Source organism: Grampus griseus, assembly GCF_964374135.1.
Source record: "Grampus griseus genome assembly, chromosome: 12".
In the NCBI taxonomy this organism is placed as follows: domain Eukaryota; kingdom Metazoa; phylum Chordata; class Mammalia; order Artiodactyla; family Delphinidae; genus Grampus; species Grampus griseus.
This window is the reverse complement of record NC_139006.1, coordinates 36,667,247-36,691,281: the sequence shown is the minus strand read 5'-3', so window position 1 is coordinate 36,691,281 and position 24,035 is coordinate 36,667,247.

Sequence of the window (24,035 nt, the reverse complement as noted above, 5' to 3'; positions counted from 1 at the left end):
GGGTTCGGGCTAGGGTTAGGGTTAGGGGACGGAGACGGTTTAGGGTCCAGGTGAGGGCACGACAACGCTTTAGGGGGAGCGTACGTGTGAGGGCGCGGGTTAGTGTCAGCGTACGGTTTAGGATTAGGGGATGGGTGAGGGTCAGGCTTCGGGGAAGGGTTAGGGTTAGGGTTCGGGCTAGGGTTAGGGTTAGGGGACGGGGACGGGTTAGGGTCCAGGTGAGGGCACGACAACGCTTTAGGGGCAGCGTACGTGTGAGGGCGCGGGTTAGTGTCAGCGTACAGGTTAGGATTAGGGGACGGGTGAGGGTCAGGCTTCGGGGAAGGGTTAGGGTTAGGGTTCGGGCTAGGGTTAGGGTTAGGGGACGGGGACGGTTTAGGGTCCAGGTGAGGGCACGACAACGCTTTAGGGGGAGCGTACGTGTGAGGGCGCGGGTTAGTGTCAGCGTACGGGTTAGGATTAGGGGACGGGTGAGGGTCAGGCTTCGGGGAAGGGTTAGGTTTAGGGTTCGGGCTAGGGTTAGGGTTAGGGGACGGGGACGGTTTAGGGTCCAGGTGAAGGCACGGAAACGCTTTAGGGGGAGCATACGTGTGAGGGCGCGGGATAATGTCAGCGTCCGGGTTAGGATTAGGGGACGGGTGAGGTTCAGGCTTCGGGGAAGGGTTAGGGTTAGGGTTCCGGCTAGGGTTAGTGTTAGGGGACGGCGACGGTTTAGGGTCCAGGTGAGGGTACGACAACGCTTTAGGGGGAGCGTACGTGTGAGGGCGTGGGTTAGTGTCAGCGTACGGGTTAGGATTGGGGACGGGTGAGGGTCAGGATTCGGGGAAGTGTTAGGGTTAGGGTTCGGGCTAGGGTTAGGGTTAGGGGACGGGGACGGTTTAGGGTGCAGGTGAGGGTACGACAACACTTTAGGGGGAGCGTACGTGTGAGGGCACGGGTTAGTGTCAGCGTACGGGTTAGGATTAGGGGACGGGTGAGGGTCAGGCTTCGGGGAAGGGTTAGGGTTAGGGTTCGGGCTAGGGTTAGGGTTAGGGAACGGGGACTGTTTAGGGTCCAGGTGAGGGTACGACAACGCTTTAGGGGGAGCGTACGTGTGAGGGTGCGGGTTAGTGTCAGCGTACGGGTTAGGATTAGGGGACGGGTGAGTGTCAGGCTTCGGGGAAGGGTTAGGGTTAGGGTTAGGTTTCGGGCTAGGGTTAGGGTTAGGGGACGGGGACGGTTTAGGGTCCAGGTGAGGGCACGACAACGCTTTAGGGGGAGCGTACGTGTGAGGGCGCGGGTTCGTGTCAGCGTAGTGGTTAGGATTAGGGGACGGGTGAGGGTCAGGCTTCTGGGAAGGGTTAGGGATAGGGTTCGGGCTAGGGTTAGGGTTAGGGGACGGGGACGGTTTAGGGTCCAGGTGAGGGCACGACAACGCTTTAGGGGGAGTGTACGTGTGAGGGCGCGGGTTCGTGTCAGCATACTGGTTAGGATTAGGGGACGGGTGAGGGTCAGGCTTCGAGGAAGGGTTAGGGTTAGGGTTCGGGCTAGGGTTAGGGTTAGGGGACGGGGACGGTTTAGGGTCCAGGTGAGGGCACGACAACGCTTTAGGGCGAGCGTACGTGTGAGGGCGCGGGTTAGTGTCAGCGTACGGTTTAGGATTAGGGGATGGGTGAGGGTCAGGCTTCGGGGAAGGGTTAGGGTTAGGGTTCGGGCTAGGGTTAGGGTTAGGGGACGGAGACGGGTTAGGGTCCAGGTGAGGGCACGACAACGCTTTAGGGGCAGCGTACGTGTGAGGGCGCGGGTTAGTGTCAGCGTACAGGTTAGGATTAGGGGACGGGTGAGGGTCAGGCTTCGGGGAAGGGTTAGGGTTAGGGTTCAGGCTAGGGTTAGGGTTAGGGGACGGGTACGGTTAAGGGTCCAGGTGAGGGCACGACAACGCTTTAGGGGGAGCGTTCGTGTGAGGGCGCGGGTTAGTGTCAGCGTACGGGTTAGGATTAGGGGACGGGTGAGGGTCAGGCTTCGGGGAAGCGTTAGGGTTAGGGTTCGGGCTAGGGTTAGGGTTAGGGGACGGGGACGGTTTAGGGTCCAGGTGAGGGCACGGCAACGCTTTAGGGGGAGCGTACGTGTGAGGGCGCGGGATAGTGTCAGCGTACGGGTTAGGATTAGGGGACGGGTGAGGGTCAGGCTTCGGGGAAGGGTTAGGGTTAGGGTTCGGGCTAGGGTTAGGGTTAGGGGATGGGGAGGGTTTAGGGTCCAGGTGAGGGTACGACAACGCTTTAGGGGGAGCGTACGTGTGAGGGCGTGGGTTAGTGTCAGCGTACGGGTTAGGATTAGGGTACGGGTGAGGGTCAGGCTTCGGGGAAGGGTTAGGGTTAGGGTTCGGGCTAGGGTTAGGGTTAGGGGACGGGGACGGTTTAGGGTGCAGGTGAGGGCACGACAACGCTTTAGGGGGAGCGTACGTGTGAGGGCGCGGGTTAGTGTCAGCGTACGGGTTAGCATTAGGGGACGGGTGAGGGTCAGGCTTCGGGGAAGGGTTAGGGTTATGGTTCGGGCTAGGGTTAGGGTTAGGGGATGGGGACGGTTTAGGGTCCAGGTGAGGGTACGACAACGCTTTAGTGGGAGCGTACGTGTGAGGGTGCGGGTTAGTGTCAGCGTACAGGTTAGGATTAGGGGACGGGTGAGGGTCACGCTTCGGGGACGGGTTAGGGTTAGGGTTAGGTTTCGGGCTAGGGTTAGGGTTAGGGGACGGGGACGGTTTAGGGTCCAGGTGAGGGCACGGCAACGCTTTAGGGGGAGCGTACGTGTGAGGGCGCGGGATAGTGTCAGCGTACTGGTTAGGATTAGGGGACGGGTGAGGGTCAGGCTTCTGGGAAGGGTTAGGGATAGGGTTCGGGCTAGGGTTAGGGTTAGGGGACGGGGACGGTTTAGGGTCCAGGTGAGGGCACGACTATGCTTTAGGGGGAGCGTACGTGTGAGGGCGCGGGTTCGTGTCAGCATACTGGTTAGGATTAGGGGACGGGTGAGGGTCAGGCTTCGGGGAAGGGTTAGGGTTAGGGTTCGGGCTAGGGTTAGGGTTAGGGGACGGGGACGGTTTAGGGTCCAGGTGAGGGCACGACAACGCTTTAGGGGGAGCGTACGTGTGAGGGCGCGGGTTAGTGTCAGCGTACTGCTTAGGATTAGGGGACGCGTGAGGGTCAGGCTTCGGGGAAGGGTTAGGGATAGGGTTCGGGCTAGGGTTAGGGTTAGGGGACGGGGACGGTTTAGGGTCCAGGTGAGGGCACGACAACGCTTTAGGGGGAGCGTACGTGTGCGGGCGCGGGTTCATGTCAGCGTACTGGTTAGGATTAGGGGACGGGTGAGGGTCAGGCTTCGGGGAAGGGTTAGGGTTAGGTTTCGGGCTAGGGTTAGGGTTAGGGGACGGGGACGGTTTAGGGTCCAGGTGAGGGCACGACAACGCTTTAGGGGGAGCGTACGTGTGAGGGCGCGGGTTAGTGTCAGCGTACGGTTTAGGATTAGGGGATGGGTGAGGGTCAGGCTTCGGGGAAGGGTTAGGGTTAGGGTTCGGGCTAGGGTTAGGGTTAGTGGACGGGGACGGGTTAGGGTCCAGGTGAGGGCACGACAATGCTTTAGGGGCAGCGTACGTGTGAGGGCGCGGGTTAGTGTCAGCGTACAGGTTAGGATTAGGGGACGGGTGAGGGTCAGGCTTCGGGGAAGGGTTAGGGTTAGGGTTCGGGCTAGGGTTAGGGTTAGGGGACGGGGACGGTTTAGGGTCCAGGTGAGGGCACGACAACGCTTTAGGGGGAGCGTACGTGTGAGGGCGCGGGTTAGTGTCAGCGTACGGGTTAGGATTAGGGGACGGGTGAGTGTCAGGCTTCGGGGAAGGGTTAGGGTTAGGGTTAGGTTTCGGGCTAGGGTTAGGGTTAGGGGACGGGGACGGTTTAGGGTCCAGGTGAGGGCACGACAACGCTTTAGGGGGAGCGTACGTGTGAGGGCGCGGGTTCGTGTCAGCGTAGTGGTTAGGATTAGGGGACGGGTGAGGGTCAGGCTTCTGGGAAGGGTTAGGGATAGGGTTCGGGCTAGGGTTAGGGTTAGGGGACGGGGACGGTTTAGGGTTCAGGTGAGGGCACGACAACGCTTTAGGGGGAGTGTACGTGTGAGGGCGCGGGTTCGTGTCAGCATACTGGTTAGGATTAGGGGACGGGTGAGGGTCAGGCTTCGGGGAAGGGTTAGGGTTAGGGTTCGGGCTAGGGTTAGGGTTAGGGGACGGGGACGGTTTAGGGTCCAGGTGAGGGCACGACAACGCTTTAGGGGGAGCATACGTGTGAGGGCGCGGGTTAGTGTCAACGTACGGTTTAGGATTAGGGGATGGGTGAGGGTCAGGCTTCGGGGAAGGGTTAGGGTTAGGGTTCGGGCTAGGGTTAGGGTTAGGGGACGGAGACGGGTTAGGGTCCAGGTGAGGGCACGACAACGCTTTAGGGGCATCGTACGTGTGAGGGCGCGGGTTAGTGTCAGCGTACAGGTTAGGATTAGGGGACGGGTGAGGGTCAGGCTTCGGGGAAGGGTTAGGGTTAGGGTTCAGGCTAGGGTTAGGGTTAGGGGACGGGGACGGTTTAGGGTCCAGGTGAGGGCACGACAACGCTTTAGGGGGAGCGTACGTGTGAGGGCGCGGGTTAGTGTCAGCGTACGGGTTAGGATTAGGGGACGGGTGAGGGTCAGGCTTCGGGGAAGCGTTAGGGTTAGGGTTCGGGCTAGGGTTAGGGTTAGGGGACGGGGACGGTTTAGGGTCCAGGTGAGGGCACGGCAACGCTTTAGGGGGAGCGTACGTGTGAGGGCGCGGGATAGTGTCAGCGTACGGGTTAGGATTAGGGGACGGGTGAGGGTCAGGCTTCGGGGAAGGGTTAGGGTTAGGGTTCGGGCTAGGGTTAGGGTTAGGGGATGGGGAGGGTTTAGGGTCCAGGTGAGGGTACGACAACGCTTTAGATGGAGCGTACGTGTGAGGGCGTGGGTTAGTGTCAGCGTACGGGTTAGGATTAGGGGACGGGTGAGGGTCAGGCTTCGGGGAAGGGTTAGGGTTAGGGTTCGGGCTAGGGTTAGGGTTAGGGGACGGGGACGGTTTAGGGTGCAGGTGAGGGCACGACAACGCTTTAGGTGGAGCGTACGTGTGAGGGCGCGGGTTAGTGTCAGCGTACGGGTTAGCATTAGGGGACGGGTGAGGGTCAGGCTTCGGGGAAGGGTTAGGGTTAGGGTTAGGTTTCGGGCTAGGGTTAGGGTTAGGGGACGGGGACGGTTTAGGGTCCAGGTGAGGGCACGGCAACGCTTTAGGGGGAGCGTACGTGTGAGGGCGCGGGATAGTGTCAGCGTACTGGTTAGGATTAGGGGACGGGTGAGGGTCAGGCTTCTGGGAAGGGTTAGGGATAGGGTTCGGGCTAGGGTTAGGGTTAGGGGACAGGGACGGTTTAGGGTCCAGGTGAGGGCACGACAACGCTTTAGGGGGAGCGTACGTGTGAGGGCGCGGGTTCGTGTCAGCTTACTGGTTAGGATTAGGGGACGGGTGAGGGTCAGGCTTCGGGGAAGGGTTAGGGTTAGGGTTCGGGCTAGGGTTAGGGTTAGGGGACGGGGATGGTTTAGGGTCCAGGTGAGGGCACGACAACGCTTTAGGGGGAGCGTACGTGTGAGGGCGCGGGTTAGTGTCAGCGTACGGTTTAGGATTAGGGGATGGGTGAGGGTCAGGCTTCGGGGAAGGGTTAGGGTTAGGGTTCGGACTAGGGTTAGGGTTAGGGGACGGGGACGGGTTAGGGTCCAGGTGAGGGCACGACAACGCTTTAGGGGCAGCGTACGTGTGAGGGCGCGGGTTAGTGTCAGCGTACAGGTTAGGATTAGGGGACGGGTGAGGGTCAGGCTTCGGGGAAGGGTTAGGGTTAGGGTTCGGGCTAGGGTTACGGTTAGGGGACGGGGACGGTTTAGGGTCCAGGTGAGGGCACGACAACGCTTTAGGGGGAGCGTACGTGTGAGGGCGCGGGTTAGTGTCAGCGTACGGGTTAGGATTAGGGGACGGGTGAGGGTCAGGCTTCGGGGAAGCGTTAGGGTTAGGGTTCGGGCTAGGGTTAGGGTTAGGGGACGGGGACGGTTTAGGGTCCAGGTGAGGGCACGGCAACGCTTTAGGGGGAGCGTACGTGTGAGGGCGCGGGATAGTGTCAGCGTACGGGTTAGGATTAGGGGACGGGTGAGGGTCAGGCTTCGGGGAAGGGTTAGGGTTAGGGTTCGGGCTAGGGTTAGGGTTAGGGGATGGGGACGGTTTAGGGTCCAGGTGAGGGTACGACAACGCTTTAGGGGGAGCGTACGTGTGAGGGCGTGGTTTAGTGTCAGCGTACGGGTTAGGATTAGGGGACGGGTGAGGGTCACGCTTCGGGGAAGAGTTAGGGTTAGGGTTCGGGCTAGGGTTAGGGTTAGGGGACGGGGACGGTTTAGGGTGCAGGTGAGGGCACGACAACGCTTTAGGTGGAGCGTACGTGTGAGGGCGCGGGTTAGTTTCAGCGTACGGGTTAGCATTAGGGGACGGGTGAGGGTCAGGCTTCGGGGAAGGGTTAGGGTTATGGTTCGGGCTAGGGTTAGGGTTAGGGGATGGGGACGGTTTAGGGTCCAGGTGAGGGTACGACAACGCTTTAGTGGGAGCGTACGTGTGAGGGTGCGGGTTAGTGTCAGCGTACGGGTTAGGATTAGGGGACGGGTGAGGGTCACGCTTCGGGGAAGGGTTAGGGTTAGGGTTCGGGCTAGGGTTAGGGTTAGGGGACGGGGACGGTTTAGGGTGCAGGTGAGGGCACGACAACGCTTTAGGGGGAGCGTACGTGTGAGGGCGTGGGTTCATGTCAGCGTACTGGTTAGGATTTGGGGACGGGTGAGGGTCAGGCTTCGGGGAAGGGTTAGGGGTAGTGTTCGGGCTAGGGTTAGGGTTAGGGGATGGGGACGGTTTAGGGTCCAGGTGAGGGCATGACAACGCTTTAGGGGGAGCGTACGTGTGAGGGCGCGGGTTAGTGTCAGCGTACAGGTTAGGATTAGGGGACGGGTGAGGGTCAGGCTTCGGGGAAGGGTTAGGGTTAGGGTTCCGGCTAGGTTTAGGGTTAGGGGACGGCAACGGTTTAGGGTCCAGGTGAGGGTACGACAACGCTTTAGGGGGAGCGTACGTGTGAGGGCGCGGGTTAGTGTCAGCGTACGGGATAGGATTAGGGGACGGGTGAGGGTTAGGCTTCGGGGAAGGGTTAGGGTTAGCGTTCGGGCTATGGTTAGGGTTAAGGGACGGGGACGGTTCAGGTTCCAGGTGAGGGTACGACAACGCTTTAGGAGGAGCGTACGTGTGAGGGCGCGGGTTAGTGTCAGTGTACGGGTTAGGATTAGGGGACGGGTGAGGGTCAGGCTTCGGGGATGGGTTAGGGTTAGGGTTCGGCCTAGGGTTAGGCTTAGGGGACGGGGACGGTTTAGGGTCCAGGTGAGGGCACGACAACGCTTTAGGGGGAGCGTACGTGTGAGGGCGCGGGATAGTGTCAGCGTACGGGTTAGGATTAGGGGACGGGTGAGGGTCAGGCTTCGGGCAAGGATTAGGATTAGGGTTCGGGCTAGGGTTAGGGTTAGGGGACGGGGAAGGTTTAGGGTCCAGGTGAGGGCACGACAACGTTTTAGGGGGAGCGTACGTGTGAGGGTGCGGGTTAGTGTCAGCGTACGGGTTAGGATTAGGGGACGGGTGAGGGTCAGGCTTCGGGGAAGGGTTAGGATTAGGGTTCGGGCTAGGGTTAGGGTTAGGGGACGGGGAAGGTTTAGGGTGCAGGTGAGGGTACGACAACACTTTAGGGGGAGCGTACGTGTGAGGGAGCGGGTTAGTGTCAGCGTACGGGTTAGGATTAGGGGACGGGTGAGGGTCAGGCTTCGGGGAAGGGTTAGGGTTAGGGTTCGGGCTAGGGTTAGGGTTAGGGGACGGGGACGGTTTAGGGTCCAGGTGAGGGCACGACAACGCTTTAGGGGGAGCCTACGTGTGAGGGCGCGGGTTAGTGTCAGCGTACGGTTTAGGATTAGGGGATGGGTGAGGGTCAGGCTTCGGGGAAGGGTTAGGGTTAGGGTTCGGGCTAGGGTTAGGGGACGGGGACGGGGACGGGTTAGGGTCCAGGTGAGGGCACGACAACGCTTTTGGGGCAGCGTACGTGTGAGGGCGCGGGTTAGTGTCAGCGTACAGGTTAGGATTAGGGGACGGGTGAGGGTCAGGCTTCGGGGAAGGGTTAGGGTTATGGTTCGGGCTAGGGTTAGGGTTAGGGGACGGGGACGGTTTAGGGTCCAGGTGAGGGCACGACAACGCTTTAGGGGGAGCGTACGTGTGAGGGCGCGGGTTAGTGTCAGCGTACGGGTTAGGATTAGGGGACGGGTGAGGGTCAGGCTTCGGGGAAGGGTTAGGGTTAGGGTTCCGGCTAGGGTTAGGGTTAGGGGACGGCGACGGTTTAGGGTCCAGGTGAGGGTACGACAACGCTTTAGGGGGAGCGTACGTGTGAGGGCGCGGGTTAGTGTCTGCGTACGGGTTAGGATTAGGGGACGGGTGAGGGTCAGGCTTAGGGGAAGGGTTAAGGTTAGGGTTCGGGCTAGGTTTAGGGTTAGGGGACGGGGACGGTTTAGGGTGCAGGTGAGGGTACGACAACGCTTTAGGGGGAGCGTACGTGTGAGGGCGCGGGTTAGTGTCAGCGTACGGTTTAGGATTAGGGGACGGGTGAGTGTCAGGCTTCGGGGAAGTGTTAGGGTTAGGGTTCGGGCTAGGGTTAGGATTAGGGGACGGGTACAGTTTAGGGTCCAGGTTAGGGTACGACAACGCTTTAGGGGGAGCTAACGTGTGAGGGCGCGGGTTAGTGTCAGCGTACGGGTTAGGATTAGGGGACGGGTGAGTGTTAGGCTTCGGGGAAGGGTTAGGGTTAGCGTTCGGGCTAGGGTTAGGGTTAAGGGACGGGGACGGTTTAGGGTCCAGGTGAGGGTACGACAACGCTTTAGGGGGAGCGTACGTGTGAGGGCGCGGGTTAGTGTCAGTGTACGGGTTAGGATTAGGGGACGGGTGAGCGTCAGGCTTCGGGGAAGGGTTAGGGTTAGGGTTCGGCCTAGGGTTAGGGTTAGGGGACGGGGACGGTTTAGGGTCCAGGTGAGGGCACGACAACGCTTTAGGGGGAGCGTACGTGTGAGGGCGCGGGATAGTGTCAGCGTACGGGTTAGGATTAGGGGACGGGTGAGGGTCACGCTTCGGGGAAGGATTAGGATTAGGGTTCTGGATAGGGTTAGGGTTAGGGGACGGGGAAGGTTTAGGGTCCAGGTGAGGGCACGACAACGTTTTAGGGGGAGCGTACGTGTGAGGGCGCAGGTTAGTGTCAGCGTACGGGTTAGGATTAGGGGACGGGTGAGGGTCAGGCTTCGGGGAAGGGTTAGGGTTAGGGTTCGGGCTAGGGTTACGGTTAGGGGACGGGGACGGTTTAGGGTGCAGGTGAGGGTACGAAAACACTTTAGGGGGAGCGTACGTGTGAGGGCGCGTGTTAGTGTCAGCGTACGGGTTAGGATTAGGGGACGGTTGAGGGTCAGGCTTCGGGGAAGGATTAGGGTTAGGGTTCGGGCTAGGGTTAGGGTTAGGGAACGGGGACTGTTTAGGGTCCAGGTGAGGGTACGACAACGCTTTAGGGGGAGCGTACGTGTGAGGGTGCAGGTTAGTGTCAGCGTACGGGTTAGGATTAGGGGACGGGTGAGGGTCACGCTTCGGGGAAGGGTTAGGGTTAGGGTTCGGGCTAGGGTTAGGGTTAGGGAACGGGGACTGTTTAGGGTCCAGGTGAGGGTACGACAACGCTTTAGGGGGAGCGTACGTGTGAGGGCGCGGGTTCGTGTCAGCGTACTGGTTAGGATTAAGGGACGCGTGAGGGTCAGGCTTCGGGTAAGGGTTAGGGATAGGGTTCGGGCTAGGGTTAAGGTTAGGGGACGGGGACGGTTTAGGGTCCAGGTGAGGGCACGACAACGCTTTAGGGGGAGCGTACGTGTGAGGGCGCGGGTTAGTGTCAGCGTACTGGTTAGGATTAGGGAACGGGTGAGGGTCAGGCTTCGGGGAAGGGTTAGGGTTAGGGTTCGGCCTAGGGTTAGGGTTAGGGGACGGGGACGGTTTAGGGTCCAGGTGAGGGCACGACAACGCTTTAGGGGGAGCGTACGTGTGAGGGCGCGGGATAGTGTCAGCGTACGGGTTAGAATTAGGGGACGGGTGAGGGTCAGGCTTCGGGGAAGGATTAGGATTAGGGTTCGGGCTAGGGTTAGGGTTAGGGGACGGGGAAGGTTTAGGGTGCAGGTGAGGGTACGACAACACTGTAGGGGGAGCGTACGTGTGAGGGCGCGGGTTAGTGTCAGCGTACGGGTTAGGATTAGGGGACGGGTGAGGGTCAGGCTTCGGGGAAGGGTTAGGGTTAGGGTTCGGGCTAGGGTTAGGGTTAGGGGACGGGGAAGGTTTAGGGTGCAGGTGAGGGTACGAGAACACTTTAGGGGGAGCGTACGTGTGAGGGCGCGGGTTAGTGTCAGCGTACGGGTTAGGATTAGGGGACGGGTGAGGGTCAGGCTTCGGGGAAGGGTTAGGGTTAGGGTTCGGGCTAGGGTTAGGGTTAGGGGACGGGGACGGTTTAGGGTCCAGGTGAGGGCACGACAACTCTTTAGGGGGAGCCTACGTGTGAGGGCGCGGGTTAGTGTCACCGTACGGTTTAGGATTAGGGGATGGGTGAGGGTCAGGCTTCGGGGAAGGGTTAGGGTTAGGGTTCGGGCTAGGGTTAGGGGACGGGGACGGGGACGGTTTAGGGTCCAGGTGAGGGCACGACAACGCTTTAGGGGCAGCGTACGTGTGAGGGCGCGGGTTAGTGTCAGCGTACAGGTTAGGATTAGGGGATGGGTGAGGGTAAGGCTTCGGGGAAGGGTTAGGGTTATGGTTCGGGCTAGGGTTAGGGTTAGGGGACGGGGACGGTTTAGGGTCCAGGTGAGGGCACGACAACGCTTTAGGGGGAGCGTACGTGTGAGGGCGCGGGTTAGTGTCAGCGTACGGGTTAGGATTAGGGGACGGGTGAGGGTCAGGCTTCGGGGAAGGGTTAGGGTTAGGGTTCCGGCTAGGGTTAGGGTTAGGGGACGGCGACGGTTTAGGGTCCAGGTGAGGGTACGACAACGCTTTAGGGGGAGCGTACGTGTGAGGGCGCGGGTTAGTGTCTGCGTACGGGTTAGGATTAGGGGACGGGTGAGGGTCAGGCTTCGGGGAAGGGTTAAGGTTAGGGTTCGGGCTAGGGTTAGGGTTAGGGGACGGGGACGGTTTAGGGTGCAGGTGAGGGTACGACAACGCTATAGGGGGAGCGTACGTGTGAGGGCGCGGGTTAGTGTCAGCGTACGGTTTAGGATTAGGGGACGGGTGAGTGTCAGGCTTCGGGGAAGTGTTAGGGTTAGGGTTCGGGCTAGGGTTAGGATTAGGGGACGGGTACGGTTTAGGGTCCAGGTGAGGGTACGACAACGCTTTAGGGGGAGCTTACGTGTGAGGGCGCGGGTTAGTGTCAGCGTACGGGTTAGGATTAGGGGACGGGTGAGGGTTAGGCTTCGGGGAAGAGTTAGGGTTAGCGTTCGGGCTAGGGTTAGGGTTAAGGGACGGGGACGGTTTAGGGTCCAGGTGAGGGTACGACAACGCTTTAGGGGGAGCGTACGTGTGAGGGCGCGGGTTAGTGTCAGTGTACGGGTTAGGATTAGGGGACGGGTGAGCGTCAGGCTTCGGGGAAGGGTTAGGGTTAGAGTTCGGCCTAGGGTTAGGGTTAGGGGAAGGGGACGGTTTAGGGTCCAGGTGAGGGCACGACAACGCTTTAGGGGGAGCGTACGTGTGAGGGCGCGGGATAGTGTCAGCGTACGGGTTAGGATTAGGGGACGGGTGAGGGTCACGCTTCGGGGAAGGATTAGGATTAGGGTTTGGGCTAGGGTTAGGGTTAGGGGACGGGGAAGGTTTAGGGTCCAGGTGAGGGCACGACAACGTTTTAGGGGGAGCGTACGTGTGAGGGCGCGGGTTAGTGTCAGCGTACGGGTTAGGATTAGGGGACGGGTGAGGGTCAGGCTTCGGGGAAGGGTTAGGGTTAGGGTTCGGGCTAGGGTTAGGGTTAGGGGACGGGGACGATTTAGGGTGCAGGTGAGGGTACGACAACCCTTTAGGGGGAGCGTACGTGTGAGGGCGTGGGTTAGTGTCAGCGTATGGGTTAGGATTAGGGGACGGGTGAGTGTCAGGCTTCGGGGAAGGGTTAGGGTTAGGGTTCGGGCTAGGGTTAGGGTTAGGGAACGGGGACTGTTTAGGTTCCAGGTGAGGGTACAACAACGCTTTAGGGGGAGCGTACGTGTGAAGGCGCGGGTTAGTGTCACCGTACGGGTTAGGATTAGGGGACGTGTGAGGGTCAGGCTTCGGAGAAGGGTTACGGTTAGGGTTCGGGCTAGGGTTAGGGTTAGGGGACGGGGACGGTTTAGGGTCCAGGTGAGGGCATGACAACGCTTTAGGGGGAGCGTACGTGTGAGGGCGCGGGTTAGTGTCAGCGTACGGGTTAGGATTAGGGGACGGTTGAGGGTCAGGCTTCGGGGAAGTGTTAGTGTTAGGGTTCCGGCTAGGGTTAGGGTTAGGGGACGGTGACGGTTTAGGGTCCAGTTGAGGGTACGACAACGCTTTAGGGGGAGCATACGTGTGAGGGCGCGGGTTAGTGTCAGCGTACGGGTTAGCATTAGGGGACGGGTGAGGGTCAGGCTTCGGGGAAGGGTTAGGGTTAGGGTTCGGGCTAGGGTTAGGGTTAGGGGATGGGGACGGTTTAGGGTCCAGGTGAGGGTACGACAACGCTTTAGGGGGAGCGTACGTGTGAGGGCGCGAGATAGTGTCAGCGTACGGGTTAGGATTAGGGGACGGGTGAGTGTCAGGCTTCGGGGAAGGATTAGGATTAGGGTTCGGGCTAGGGTTAGGGTTAGGGGAAGGGGAAGGTTTAGGGTCCAGGTGAGGGTACGACAGCGCTTTAGGGGGAGCTTACGTGTGAGGGCGTGGGTTAGTGTCAGCGTACGGGTTAGGATTAGGGGACGGGTAGGGGTTAGGCTTCGGGGAAGGGTTAGGGTTAGCGTTCGGGCTAGGGTTAGGGTTAAGGGACGGGGACGGTTTAGGGTCCAGGTGAGGGTACGACAACGCTTTAGGGGGAGCGTATGTGTGAGGGCGCGGGTTAGTGTCAGTCTACTGGTTAGGATTAGGGGACGGGTGAGGGTCAGGCTTCGGGGAAGGGTTAGGGTTAGGGTTCGGCCTAGGGTTAGGGTTAGGGGACGGGGACGGTTTAGGGTCCAGGTGAGGGCATGACAACGCTTTAGGGGGAGCGTACGTGTGAGGGCGCGGGATAGTGTCAGCGTACGGGTTAGGATTAGGGGCCGGGTGAGGGTCAGGCTTCGGGGAAGCATTAGGATTAGGGTTCAGGCTAGGGTTAGGGTTAGGGGACGGGGACGGTTTAGGGTCCAGGTGAGGGCACGACAACGCTTTAGGGGGAGCGTACGTGTGAGGGCGCGGGTTCGTGTCAGCGTACTGGTTAGGATTAGGGGACGCGTGAGGGTCAGGCTTCGGGGAAGGGTTAGGGATAGGGTTCGGGCTAGGGTTAGGGTTAGGGGACGGGGACGGTTTAGGGTCCAGGTGAGGGCACGACAACGCTTTAGGGGGAGCGTACGTGTGCGGGCGCGGGTTCATGTCAGCGTACTGGTTAGGATTAGGGGACGGGTGAGGGTCAGGCTTCGGGGAAGGGTTAGGGTTAGGGTTCGGGCTAGGGTTAGGGTTAGGGGACGGCGACGGTTTAGGGTCCAGGTGAGGGTACGACAACGCTTTAGGGGGAGCGTACGTGTGAGGGCGCGGGTTAGTGTCAGCGTACGGGTTAGCATTAGTGGACGGGTGAGGGTCAGGCTTCGGGGAAGGGTTAGGGTTAGGGTTCGGGCTAGGGTTAGGGTTAGGGGATGGGGACGGTTTAGGGTCCAGGTGAGGGTACGACAACGCTTTAGGGGGAGCGTACGTGTGAGGGTGCGGGTTAGTGTCAGCGTACGGGTTAGGATTAGGGGACGGGTGAGGGTCATGCTTCGGGGAAGGGTTAGGGTTAGGGTTCGGGCTAGGGTTAGGGTTAGGGGACAGGGACGGTTTAGGGTCCATGTGAGGGCACGACAACGCTTTAGGGAGAGCGTACGTGTGAGGGCGCGGGTTCGTGTCAGCGTACTGGTTAGGATTAGGGGACGGGTGAGGGTCAGGCTTCGGGGAAGGGTTAGGGATAGGGTTCGGGCTAGGGTTAGGGTTAGGGGACGGGGACGGTTTAGGGTCCAGGTGAGGGCACGACAACGCTTTAGGGGAAGCGTACGTGTGAGGGCGCGGGTTCGTGTCAGCGTACTGGTTAGGATTAGGGGACGGGTGAGGGTCAGGCTTCGGGGAAGGGTTAGGGTTAGGGTTCGGGCTAGGGTTAGGGTTAGGGGACGGAGACGGTTTAGGGTCCAGGTGAGGGCACGACAACGCTTTAGGGGGAGCGTACGTGTGAGGGCGCGGGTTAGTGTCAGCGTACGGTTTAGGATTAGGGGATGGGTGAGGGTCAGGCTTCGGGGAAGGGTTAGGGTTAGGGTTCGGGCTAGGGTTAGGGTTAGGGGACGGGGACGGGTTAGGGTCCAGGTGAGGGCACGACAACGCTTTAGGGGCAGCGTACGTGTGAGGGCGCGGGTTAGTGTCAGCGTACAGGTTAGGATTAGGGGACGGGTGAGGGTCAGGCTTCGGGGAAGGGTTAGGGTTAGGGTTCGGGCTAGGGTTAGGGTTAGGGGACGGGGACGGTTTAGGGTCCAGGTGAGGGCACGACAACGCTTTAGGGGGAGCGTACGTGTGAGGGCGCGGGTTAGTGTCAGCGTACGGGTTAGGATTAGGGGACGGGTGAGGGTCAGGCTTCGGGGAAGGGTTAGGGTTAGGGTTCGGGCTAGGGTTAGGGTTAGGGGACGGGGACGGTTTAGGGTCCAGGTGAAGGCACGGAAACGCTTTAGGGGGAGCGTACGTGTGAGGGCGCGGGATAGTGTCAGCGTCCGGGTTAGGATTAGGGGACGGGTGAGGTTCAGGCTTCGGGGAAGGGTTAGGCTTAGGGTTCCGGCTAGGGTTAGTGTTAGGGGACGGCGACGGTTTAGGGTCCAGGTGAGGGTACGACAACGCTTTAGGGGGAGCGTACGTGTGAGGGCGTGGGTTAGTGTCAGCGTACGGGTTAGGATTAGGGGACGGGTGAGGGTCAGGCTTCGGGGAAGGGTTAGGGTTAGGGTTCGGGCTAGGGTTAGGGTTAGGGGACGGGGACGGTTTAGGGTGCAGGTGAGGGCACGACAACGCTTTAGGGGGAGCGTACGTGTGAGGGCGCGGGTTAGTGTCAGCGTACGGGTTAGCATTAGGGGACGGGTGAGGGTCAGGCTTCGGGGAAGGGTTAGGGTTATGGTTCGGGCTAGGGTTAGGGTTAGGGGATGGGGACGGTTTAGGGTCCAGGTGTGGGTACGACAACGCTTTAGTGGGAGCGTACGTGTGAGGGTGCGGGTTAGTGTCAGCGTACAGGTTAGGATTAGGGGACGGGTGAGGGTCACGCTTCGGGGACGGGTTAGGGTTAGGGTTAGGTTTCGGGCTAGGGTTAGGGTTAGGGGACGGGGACGGTTTAGGGTCCAGGTGAGGGCACGGCAACGCTTTAGGGGGAGCGTACGTGTGAGGGCGCGGGATAGTGTCAGCGTACTGGTTAGGATTAGGGGACGGGTGAGGGTCAGGCTTCTGGGAAGGGTTAGGGATAGGGTTCGGGCTAGGGTTAGGGTTAGGGGACGGGGACGGTTTAGGGTCCAGGTGAGGGCACGACTATGCTTTAGGGGGAGCGTACGTGTGAGGGCGCGGGTTCGTGTCAGCATACTGGTTAGGATTAGGGGACGGGTGAGGGTCAGGCTTCGGGGAAGGGTTAGGGTTAGGGTTCGGGCTAGGGTTAGGGTTAGGGGACGGGGACGGTTTAGGGTCCAGGTGAGGGCACGACAACGCTTTAGGGGGAGCGTACGTGTGAGGGCGCGGGTTAGTGTCAGCGTACTGCTTAGGATTAGGGGACGCGTGAGGGTCAGGCTTCGGGGAAGGGTTAGGGATAGGGTTCGGGCTAGGGTTAGGGTTAGGGGACGGGGACGGTTTAGGGTCCAGGTGAGGGCACGACAACGCTTTAGGGGGAGCGTACGTGTGCGGGCGCGGGTTCATGTCAGCGTACTGGTTAGGATTAGGGGACGGGTGAGGGTCAGGCTTCGGGGAAGGGTTAGGGTTAGGGTTCGGGCTAGGGTTAGGGTTAGGGGACGGGGACGGTTTAGGGTCCAGGTGAGGGCACGACAACGCTTTAGGGGGAGCGTACGTGTGAGGGCGCGGGTTAGTGTCAGCGTACGGTTTAGGATTAGGGGATGGGTGAGGGTCAGGCTTCGGGGAAGGGTTAGGGTTAGGGTTCGGGCTAGGGTTAGGGTTAGTGGACGGGGACGGGTTAGGGTCCAGGTGAGGGCACGACAATGCTTTAGGGGCAGCGTACGTGTGAGGGCGCGGGTTAGTGTCAGCGTACAGGTTAGGATTAGGGGACGGGTGAGGGTCAGGCTTCGGGGAAGGGTTAGGGTTAGGGTTCGGGCTAGGGTTAGGGTTAGGGGACGGGGACGGTTTAGGGTCCAGGTGAGGGCACGACAACGCTTTAGGGGGAGCGTACGTGTGAGGGCGCGTGTTAGTGTCAGCGTACGGGTTAGGATTAGGGGACGGGTGAGTGTCAGGCTTCGGGGAAGGGTTAGGGTTAGGGTTAGGTTTCGGGCTAGGGTTAGGGTTAGGGGACGGGGACGGTTTAGGGTCCAGGTGAGGGCACGACAACGCTTTAGGGGGAGCGTACGTGTGAGGGCGCGGGTTCGTGTCAGCGTAGTGGTTAGGATTAGGGGACGGGTGAGGGTCAGGCTTCTGGGAAGGGTTAGGGATAGGGTTCGGGCTAGGGTTAGGGTTAGGGGACGGGGACGGTTTAGGGTCCAGGTGAGGGCACGACAACGCTTTAGGGGGAGTGTACGTGTGAGGGCGCGGGTTCGTGTCAGCATACTGGTTAGGATTAGGGGACGGGTGAGGGTCAGGCTTCGGGGAAGGGTTAGGGTTAGGGTTCGGGCTAGGGTTAGGGTTAGGGGACGGGGACGGTTTAGGGTCCAGGTGAGGGCACGACAACGCTTTAGGGGGAGCGTACGTGTGAGGGCGCGGGTTAGTGTCAGCGTACGGTTTAGGATTAGGGGATGGGTGAGGGTCAGGCTTCGGGGAAGGGTTAGGGTTAGGGTTCGGGCTAGGGTTAGGGTTAGGGGACGGAGACGGGTTAGGGTCCAGGTGAGGGCACGACAACGCTTTAGGGGCATCGTACGTGTGAGGGCGTGGGTTAGTGTCAGCGTACAGGTTAGGATTAGGGGACGGGTGAGGGTCAGGCTTCGGGGAAGTGTTAGGGTTAGGGTTCAGGCTAGGGTTAGGGTTAGGGGACGGGGACGGTTTAGGGTCCAGGTGAGGGCACGACAACGCTTTAGGGGGAGCGTACGTGTGAGGGCGCGGGTTAGTTTCAGCGTACGGGTTAGGATTAGGGGACGGGTGAGGGTCAGGCTTCGGGGAAGCGTTAGGGTTAGGGTTCGGGCTAGGGTTAGGGTTAGGGGACGGGGACGGTTTAGGGTCCAGGTGAGGGCACGGCAACGCTTTAGGGGGAGCGTACGTGTGAGGGCGCGGGATAGTGTCAGCGTACGGGTTAGGATTAGGGGACGGGTGAGGGTCAGGCTTCGGGGAAGGGTTAGGGTTAGGGTTCGGGCTAGGGTTAGGGTTAGGGGATGGGGAGGGTTTAGGGTCCAGGTGAGGGTACGACAACGCTTTAGGGGGAGCGTACGTGTGAGGGCGTGGGTTAGTGTCAGCGTACGGGTTAGGATTAGGGGACGGGTGAGGGTCAGGCTTCGGGGAAGGGTTAGGGTTAGGGTTAGGGCTAGGGTTAGGGTTAGGGGACGGGGACGGTTTAGGGTGCAGGTGAGGGCACGACAACGCTTTAGGTGGAGCGTACGTGTGAGGGCGCGGGTTAGTGTCAGCGTACGGGTTAGCATTAGGGGACGGGTGAGGGTCAGGCTTCGGGGAAGGGTTAGGGTTAGGGTTAGGTTTCGGGCTAGGGTTAGGGTTAGGGGACGGGGACGGTTTAGGGTCCAGGTGAGGGCACGGCAACGCTTTAGGCGGAGCGTACGTGTGAGGGCGCGGGATAGTGTCAGCGTACTGGTTAGGATTAGGGGACGGGTGAGGGTCAGGCTTCTGGGAAGGGTTAGGGATAGGGTTCGGGCTAGGGTTAGGGTTAGGGGACAGGGACGGTTTAGGGTCCAGGTGAGGGCACGACAACGCTTTAGGGGGAGCGTACGTGTGAGGGCGCGGGTTCGTGTCAGCTTACTGGTTAGGATTAGGGGACGGGTGAGGGTCAGGCTTCGGGGAAGGGTTAGGGTTAGGGTTCGGGCTAGGGTTAGGGTTAGGGGACGGGGACGGTTTAGGGTCCAGGTGAGGGCACGACAACGCTTTAGGGGGAGCGTACGTGTGAGGGCGCGGGTTAGTGTCAGCGTACGGTTTAGGATTAGGGGATGGGTGAGGGTCAGGCTTCGGGGAAGTGTTAGGGTTAGGGTTCGGACTAGGGTTAGGGTTAGGGGACGGGGACGGGTTAGGGTCCAGGTGAGGGCACGACAACGCTTTAGGGGCAGCGTACGTGTGAGGGCGCGGGTTAGTGTCAGCGTACAGGTTAGGATTAGGGGACGGGTGAGGGTCAGGCTTCGGGGAAGGGTTAGGGTTAGGGTTCGGGCTAGGGTTACGGTTAGGGGACGGGGACGGTTTAGGGTCCAGGTGAGGGCACGACAACGCTTTAGGGGGAGCGTACGTGTGAGGGCGCGGGTTAGTGTCAGCGTACGGGTTAGGATTAGGGGACGGGTGAGGGTCAGGCTTCGGGGAAGCGTTAGGGTTAGGGTTCGGGCTAGGGTTAGGGTTAGGGGACGGGGACGGTTTAGGGTCCAGGTGAGGGCACGGCAACGCTTTAGGGGGAGCGTACGTGTGAGGGCGTGGTTTAGTGTCAGCGTACGGGTTAGGATTAGGGGACGGGTGAGGGTCACGCTTCGGGGAAGAGTTAGGGTTAGGGTTCGGGCTAGGGTTAGGGTTAGGGGACGGGGACGGTTTAGGGTGCAGGTGAGGGCACGACAACGCTTTAGGTGGAGCGTACGTGTGAGGGCGCGGGTTAGTTTCAGCGTACGGGTTAGCATTAGGGGACGGGTGAGGGTCAGGCTTCGGGGAAGGGTTAGGGTTATGGTTCGGGCTAGGGTTAGGGTTAGGGGATGGGGACGGTTTAGGGTCCAGGTGAGGGTACGACAACGCTTTAGTGGGAGCGTACGTGTGAGGGTGCGGGTTAGTGTCAGCGTACGGGTTAGGATTAGGGGACGGGTGAGGGTCACGCTTCGGGGAAGGGTTAGGGTTAGGGTTCGGGCTAGGGTTAGGGTTAGGGGACGGGGACGGTTTAGGGTGCAGGTGAGGGCACGACAACGCTTTAGGGGGAGCGTACGTGTGAGGGCGCGGGTTCATGTCAGCGTACTGGTTAGGATTTGGGGACGGGTGAGGGTTAGGCTTCGGGGAAGTGTTAGGGGTAGTGTTCGGGCTAGGGTTAGGGTTAGGGGATGGGGACGGTTTAGGGTCCAGGTGAGGGCATGACAACGCTTTAGGGGGAGCGTACGTGTGAGGGCGCGGGTTAGTGTCAGCGTACAGGTTAGGATTAGGGGACGGGTGAGGGTCAGGCTTCGGGGAAGGGTTAGGGTTAGGGTTCCGGCTAGGTTTAGGGTTAGGGGACGGCAACGGTTTAGGGTCCAGGTGAGGGTACGACAACGCTTTAGGGGGAGCGTACGTGTGAGGGCGCGGGTTAGTGTCAGCGTACGGGTTAGGATTAGGGGACGGGTGAGGGTTAGGCTTCGGGGAAGGGTTAGGGTTAGCGTTCGGGCTAGGGTTAGGGTTAAGGGACGGGGACGGTTCAGGTTCCAGGTGAGGGTACGACAACGCTTTAGGGGGAGCGTACGTGTGAGGGCGCTGGTTAGTGTCAGTGTACGGGTTAGGATTAGGGGACGGGTGAGGGTCAGGCTTCGGGGATGGGTTAGGGTTAGGGTTCGGCCTAGGGTTAGGGTTAGGGGACGGGGATGGTTTAGGGTCCAGGTGAGGGCACGACAACGCTTTAGGGGGAGCGTACGTGTGAGGGCGCGGGATAGTGTCAGCGTACGGGTTAGGATTAGGGGACGGGTGAGGGTCAGGCTTCGGGCAAGGATTAGGATTAGGGTTCGGGCTAGGGTTAGGGTTAGGGGACGGGGAAGGTTTAGGGTCCAGGTGAGGGCACGACAACGTTTTAGGGGGAGCGTACGTGTGAGGGTGCGGGTTAGTGTCAGCGTACGGGTTAGGATTAGGGGACGGGTGAGGGTCAGGCTTCGGGGAAGGGTTAGGGTTAGGGTTCGGGCTAGGGTTAGGGTTAGGGGTCGGGGACGGTTTAGGGTGCAGGTAAGGGTACGACAACACTTTAGGGGGAGCGTACGTGTGAGGGCGCGGGTTTGTGTCAGCATACGGGTTAGGATTAGGGGACGGGTGAGGGTCAGGCTTCGGGGAAGGGTTAGGGTTAGGGTTCGGGCTAGGGTTAGGGTTAGGGAACGGGGAATGTTTAGGGTCCAGGTGAGGGTACGACAACGCTTTAGGGGGAGCGTACGTGTGAGGGTGCGAGTTAGTGTCAGCGTACGGGTTAGGATTAGGTGACGGGTGAGGGTCACGCTTCGGGGAAGGGTTAGGGTTAGGGTTCGGGCTAGGGTTAGGGTTAGGGGACGGGGACGGTTTAGGGTCCAGGTGAGGGCACGACAACGCTTTAGGGGGAGCGTACGTGTGAGGGCGCGGGTTCGTGTCAGCGTACTGGTTAGTATTAGGGGACGCGTGAGGGTCAGGCTTCGGGGAAGGGTTAGGGATAGGGTTCGGGCTAGGGTTAGGGTTAGGGAACGGGGACGGTTTAGGGTCCAGGTGAGGGCACGACAACGCTTTAGGGGGATCGTACGTTTGAGGGCGCGGTTTCGTGTCAGCGTACTGGTTAGGATTAGAGGACGGGTGAGGGTCAGGCTTCGGGGAAGTGTTAGGGTTAGGGTTCGGGCTAGGGTTAGGGTCAGGGGACGGGGACGGTTTAGGGTCCAGGTGAGGGCACGACAACGCTTTAGGGGGAGCGTACGTGTGAGGGCGCGGGTTAGTGTCAGCGTACAGGTTAGGATTAGGGGACGGGTGAGGGTCAGGCTTCGGGGAAGGGTTAGGGTTAGGGTTCGGGCTAGGGTTAGTGTTATGGGACGGGGACGGTTTAGGGTCCAGGTGAGGGCACGACAACGCTTTAGGGGGAGCGTACGTGTGAGGGCGCGGGTTAGTGTCAGCGTACGGGTTAGGATTAGGGGACGGGTGAGGGTCAGGCTTCGGGGAAGGTTTAGGGATAGGGTTCGGGCTAGGGTTAGGGTTAGGGGACGGGGACGGTTTAGGGTCCAGGTGAGGGCACGACAACGCTTTAGGGGGAGCGTACGTGTGAGGGCGCGGGTTAGTGTCAGCGTACGGGTTAGGATTAGGGGACGGGTGAGGGTCAGGCTTCGGGGAAGGGTTAGGGTTAGGGTTCGGGCTAGGGTTAGGGTTAGGGGACGGGGACGGTTTAGGGTCCAGGTGAGGGCACGACAACGCTTTAGGGGGAGCGTACGTGTGAGGGCGCGGGTTAGTGTCAGTGTTCGGGTTAGGATTAGGGGACGGGTGAGGGTCAGGCTTCGGGGAAGTGTTAGGGTTAGCGTTCGGGCTAGGGTTAGGGTTAAGGGACGGGTACGGTTCAGGTTCCAGGTGAGGGTACGACAACGCTTTAGGGGGAGCGTACGTGTGAGGGCGTGGGTTAGTGTCAGTGTACGGGTTAGGATTAGGGGACGGGTGAGGGTCAGGCTTCGGGGATGGGTTAGGGTTAGGGTTCGGCCTAGGGTTAGGGTTAGGGGACGGGGACGGTTTAGGGTCCATGTGAGGGCACGACAACGCTTTAGGGGGAGCGTACGTGTGAGGGCGCGAGATAGTGTCAGCGTACGGGTTAGGATTAGGGGACGGGTGAGAGTCAGGCTTCGGGCAAGGATTAGGATTAGAGTTCGGGCTAGGGTTAGGGTTAGGGGACGGGGAAGGTTTAGGGTCCAGGTGAGGGCACGACAACGTTTTAGGGGGAGCGTACGTGTGAGGGCGCGGGTTAGTGTCAGCGTACGGGTTAGGATTAGGGGACGGGTGAGGGTCAGGCTTCGGGGAAGGTTTAGGGTTAGGGTTCAGGCTAGGGTTAGGGTTAGGGGACGGGGACGGTTTAGGGTGCAGGTGAGGGTATGACAACACTTTAGGGGGAGCGTACGTGTGAGGGCGCGGGTTAGTGTCAGCATACGGGTTAGGATTAGGGGACGGGTGAGGGTCAGGCTTCGGGGAAGGGTTAGGGTTAGGGTTCGGGCTAGGGTTAGGGTTAGGGAACGGGGAATGTTTAGGGTCCAGGTGAGGGTACGACAACGCTTTAGGGGGAGCGTACGTGTGAGGGTGCGAGTTAGTGTCAGCGTACGGGTTAGGATTAGGTGACGGGTGAGGGTCACGCTTCGGGGAAGGGTTAGGGTTAGGGTTCGGGCTAGGGTTAGGGTTAGGGGACGGGGACGGTTTAGGGTCCAGGTGAGGGCACGACAACGCTTTAGGGGGAGCGTACGTGTGAGGGCGCGGGTTCGTGTCAGCGTACTGGTTAGTATTAGGCGACGCGTGAGGGTCAGGCTTCGGGGAAGGGTTAGGGATAGGGTTCGGGCTAGGGTTAGGGTTAGGGAACGGGGACGGTTTAGGGTCCAGGTGAGGGCACGACAACGCTTTAGGGGGAGCGTACGTTTGAGGGCGCGGGTTCGTGTCAGCGTACTGGTTAGGATTAGGGGACGGGTGAGGGTCAGGCTTCGGGGAAGGGTTAGGGTTAGGGTTCGGGCTAGGGTTAGGGTCAGGGGACGGGGACGGTTTAGGGTCCAGGTGAGGGCACGACAACGCTTTAGGGGGAGCGTACGTGTGAGGGCGCGGGTTAGTGTCAGCGTACAGGTTAGGATTAGGGGACGGGTGAGGGTCAGGCTTCGGGGAAGGGTTAGGGTTAGGGTTCGGGCTAGGGTTAGAGTTATGGGACGGGGACGGTTTAGGGTCCAGGTGAGGGCACGACAACGCTTTAGGGGGAGCGTACGTGTGAGGGCGCGGGTTAGTGTCAGCGTACGGGTTAGGATTAGGGGACGGGTGAGGGTCAGGCTTCGGGGAAGGTTTAGGGATAGGGTTCGGGCTAGGGTTAGGGTTAGGGGACGGGGACGGTTTAGGGTCCAGGTGAGGGCACGACAACGCTTAAGGGGGAGCGTACGTGTGAGGGCGCGGGTTAGTGTCAGCGTACGGGTTAGGATTAGGGGACGGGTGAGGGTCAGCCTTCGGGGAAGGGTTAGGGTTAGGGTTCGGGCTAGGGTTAGGGTTAGGGGACGGGGACGGTTTAGGGTCCAGGTGAGGGCACGACAACGCTTTAGGGGGAGCGTACGTTTGAGGGCGCGGGTTAGTGTCAGCGTACGGGTTAGGATTAGGGGACGGGTGATGGTCAGGCTTCGGGCTAGGGTTAGGGTTAGGGGACGGGGACGGTTTAGGGTCCAGGTGAGGGCACGACAACGCTTTAGGGGGAGCGAACGTGTGAGGGCGCGGGTTAGTGTCAGCGTACGGGTTAGGATTAGGGGACGGTTGAGGGTCAGGCTTCGGGGAAGGGTTAGTGTTAGGGTTCCGGCTAGGGTTAGGGTTAGGGGACGGGGACGGTTTAGGGTCCAGGTGAGGGCATGACAACGCTTTAGGGGGAGCGTACGTGTGAGGGCGCGGGTTAATGTCAGCGTACAGGTTAGGATTAGGGGACGGGTGAGTGTCAGGCTTCGGGGAAGGGTTA